The sequence below is a fragment of the Crocodylus porosus genome, unplaced genomic scaffold (assembly GCF_001723895.1).
Source record: "Crocodylus porosus isolate Cpor-Errol unplaced genomic scaffold, CroPor_comp1, whole genome shotgun sequence".
Lineage (NCBI taxonomy): Eukaryota > Metazoa > Chordata > Crocodylia > Crocodylidae > Crocodylus > Crocodylus porosus.
The window spans coordinates 963920-968252 of record NW_017728915.1 but is presented as its reverse complement, the minus strand read 5'-3'; positions in this window follow the sequence as shown (position 1 = coordinate 968252).

The following is a 4333-nucleotide window of genomic DNA, read 5'->3' as shown; positions in this document are numbered from 1 at the left end:
GCTGACTTCCTGCCCTTTGGGCAGGGGGCTGGACTCGATGATCTCCCGAGGTCCCTTCCAGCCCTGATGTCTACGAAATCTATGAAATCTGTCTGTTTGTCCTCCTGAGCTGCCCTGCAGTGCCCCAAGGACTCGGGGCGGGCTGTGCTGGGTGTTGGAAACCTGTGTGCTGTTGCCCTGGCCCTGGCCCTGGCGCCGTTCCCGGTACAGTGATTCATGGGTTGAGGAAAACACTCTCCCTGCTCTGCCAGCGAAGAAAAGTGAAGATGCGGCGGGGGGGACGACACTCTCCCTGTCAGTGGAGGTGTCAGTGGGGCAGGGTGACTTGGGCGCAGCGATGTCTGTCTGTGCTCGGCCTGGGACATCCCCACAGCATCTTGGCTGTGCTGGTTTGCCCCCCACCCCTTGCTCCAAATGGGGGGGGGAATTTAATCCTCCCCCCGAGGGGCTGGCTGCACTCTGGGCTGTACCAATGCTGCCGGCACCAACCCTGCAGGGTCCTGGCTGGAGGGTCTTGCCCCTGCGCTCAGGCTCAGCCCTGTGCTGCACTGGGGCAGGGAGGGATTTCCCCCTGCCCAGACTGAAGGGTTTTGCCGCCTTCTGCAGCGGGGGCACGGCCTCAGCTTGTGCTCTCTGCAACGCCCATGACCCCCCTGGCAGCAGTAGGATGCTGGTGGCCGCAGCCCCCTATATCCGGGGGCGGGGGTGATGTCGGGGGCAATGTCCTGTGGCTCTGAGGTTGGATATAGGGTTTGCCTGGGCTGGTCTGAACAGGGCTGATCCTGCTTCAGGCAGGGATGGGACCGCCAGCCCCACAGCTCTGGGATTTCTGTTGGGACACCACACAGGAACTGGGGGGACAGATGCCTCCTGTTGCCTTGGGCACTGCGGAGCCTGTGGTAGCCGGACTCCTGGGGAGGCAGGGAAGGTGGCATGAGCTCTGCAGAGCTCATGCCAAGGAGAGAGACGGCACCAGTGTGCAGTGTCCTAGGTACGAGACGCCCTGTTCCCAGCCAGGAGCGGAGCAGGCAGGACCTGGCCCTGGGGCAGCCAGGATGCTGAGGCCCAGGCGGGTGCAGGGTGTCATGCAGTCGCCTGTCCCTGGTCCCCTCCTCACGCCTGTGTTGCATAAGCCCCTGCTTCCTCCTGCGGGGCCAAGCATGTGACCTGGCACCAGCACTCGAGCAAGAGCTGCACAGAGAGCCCAGCCTCGGCACCAAGAGCCAGGCCTTGCTGTCTGGGGGGGCAGTGGAGGGTCCCTGGGGGCCTGGGTGCATCCTCCTGCTTCAGGTGTGCATGGTGTGTCCTGGCCCTGACCCCCCTGGACTGAGTCGGCTCTGGGCCAGGGCTCGGACCAGAGCTGGAGTCTTCTCCGCCTGCACGCAGGGCCTGTCCCGGCCCCCGGGTACTGGTCCTGGGCCACGAACTCTTGCTTGGTTCGTGGCTCAGGGTCCTGCCAGGCCTGTCCTGCCGTGCTGGCTGACCCACTCAGGCACTAGTGTGGATCGCCCAGCTCCCAGAAGCTGACCTGCCTCCGTCGATCATCGGCAGGCTCCTGCTGGGGCTCGCTCCAGCTCAAGGAGCTGTGTGCACCTCTTGCCAGCTGGAAACGGGCCAGCAGGACCCCAGGGTGCCCTTGCCAGCCGCCCTGGGGTGCCCTCCTCGGAGCCGACCCGGCTGGAGTCCATCCGGGGCGCTCCAGGCAGGTGGGGGGCAGGGGTTTGGCTGGCTCTGCTGCTTCTCCCATGGGAGACTTCATAGATTTCATAGACATCAGGACTGGAAGGGACCTTGGGAGATCGAGTCCAGATGCTCTGCCCGTGGGGTGCCTATCGCAGCCTCTGCCCCCGCGGCGGCCGGGCAGACCTGGCTCTCCCTGCCCTTTGAGCCGTGTGCTGGCTGAGCCGGCACCCCTCCCGGCTGCATCGCGGTGCCTGCTGTGTCTTATCTCCCCGTGCAAGCTCATGACTAGCTCTAGCGACCCTTGCACCGACTCATAGCAGCAAGGCTGGCCGGGTTGGGAAAGGGCACGAGAAGGAAGCCACTGTTGAAAAGCTTTGGTGGTGAAACTCCTTCCTGGATCAGGGGCCTGGTGCATCAGGATCTTGGGGATTGTGTGGTGTGTGCACGGAGCTTCATGGCCACCGTGCCTGCTGTGCGGGAGCAGAACCTGCCCTTGCGCTGGCCTTGCTCCTGCCCCGGGGGGTGATGCCTGCAGGGACTGCTGGGCACGGGGTTTCCCAGGATGTGTGGCTGGGAGGAAAGGCTGGGGTGTGGCACTGTACATCAAAGAGCAATCCATGTCGTCCTCAACTAACACGATGGGGTCAGAGGAGGGGCAGACTGAGGTGCTCTGGGTCAGAATACAGGGGGGTTGTGGGGAAAGGGACTTGAGGGTGGGGGTCTACTACAGACCTCCCCACCAAGGGGAAGAGCTGGACTGAATTGGGTCAGCTCACGGAGGCAGTTAAGTCGAGGGATGCGGTCATCTTGGGTGACCTAAATTACCCGGACGTCTGCTGGGAGGAGCAGTCGGCCAGGTCTGACCGCTCGCCTAGGTTCCTTGCTGGGATACAAGACCTCCGTCTAACCCAGGGGGTGCACAGCCCCACCAGGGGAAATGCCCTCCTGGACCTGGTGCTGGCCGCGGGCCTGACCTGGTGTGGGGGCTGCGGGTGCTCGACCACCCGGGCGACAGCGATCATCGCCTGCTGGGATTCACCGTCCAGCGCAGGGTGCCAAGGGCCGGCAACAGGTCAGCAGCCCTAGACTTCAACGAGTTGAGATTTTAGTGGGAGAGGCGCTGGGGTCCCGGAGGGGAGGGGAGCTGGGTGTCCAATACAAGTGGCCGTTCCTTAAGGAGACGATCCTCCGAGCCCAAGGGGTGACCATCCCAACGTGAGTCAAAAGGGGCAAGAGTGCCCAAAAGCCCCCGTGGCTCACCAGAGGCACTCAAGAACATCTGAAAGCCAAAAAGGGGGCATACGGCCAGTGGAAGGAGGGGGCCATCACCAAGGAGAGGAGTATACTGCCATTGCTCGAGTCTGTAGAGAGGCCGTCAGGAAGGCCAAGATGCAGACGGAGCTAGGGCTAGTGTCAAGCATCAAGGACAACAAGAAGCCCTTTAAATACATTGGGGAGTACATTAGGCACCAGGCAACGTGGGGCCCCTGCGGGACACACTTGGCAATCTGGTGGTCGCACCAGAGGAGAAGGCAGACCTTTTTAACAAATTCTTTGCCTCCATTTTTCTGAGTGGGGACGAACTGCCCCACTGGGATGCAGCATGGACGCAGGAGAGACTCTGCCAGGCTTAGGGTCAGGGAGGACCGAGTCGGGGAACGTCTGGAGGGGCTGGATGTGTTCATATCAGCTGGTCCAGGCGATCTCCACCCCCGAGTGCTGAGGGAATCGGCGGCGATCGTTGCGGGACCCCGGCACGGCTGTACGAGCACTCGTGTTGCTCTGGTGTGGGGCCGGAGGATGGAAGAGGGCCAACGTGGTTCCCATCTTCAAAAAAGGGAGGAAGGAGGACCCGGGGAACTACAGGCCAGCTAGTCTCACCTCGATCCTGGGGAAGCTCTTTGAGGAAAATTATCCAGGAGCACATCTGCGAGGGGACTGCATGCTCAGGGGCAACCAACATGGGTTCATTAGCAGCAGGTCCTGTTAGACCAACCTGGGGGCCTTCTGTGACCTGCTCCCCAAATCCTTGGACGGAGGGGTAGCAGTGGACATCATGTCGAAGGCCCTCCTGAAGTCCAGGGAGACTGTCTCTCACCCTGTTCTCATTAAAAAGCTAGGCAACTGCGGCATCGACACCTACGCAGTCAGATGGGTCACAAATTGGCTGAGGGGCCGCACCCAGAGAGCGGTGGTGCACGGGTCATGTTTGACCTGGAGGGACGTGGGCAGTGGGGCCCCCCAGGGCTCGGTCCTTGGGCCTGCGCTGTTCAATCTCTTTATTAGGGACTTGGGTGAGGGGTGAAAAGCACCTTGTTCAAACTTGCTGTTGACACTGAGATCTGGGGCAAGGTGGGCACGCTAGAAGGGAGAGACAGGATACAGCTGGACCTGGACAGGTTACAGGGGTGGGCAAATGAGAATAGGATGGGATCCAATACTGACAAGTGCAAGGTGCTGCACCTGGGGAGGAAGAACCGGCACCATACCTACAGGCTGAGGAACTCCCTTCTTGTCAGGGCAGAGGCAGAAAAGGATCTGGGGGTCATCGCTGACTCCAAGATGAACATGGGCCGGCAGTGTGGGGACACGGTCAGGAAGGCCACCCGCACCTTGTCGTGCATCCACAGATGCATCTCGAGCAGGTCCA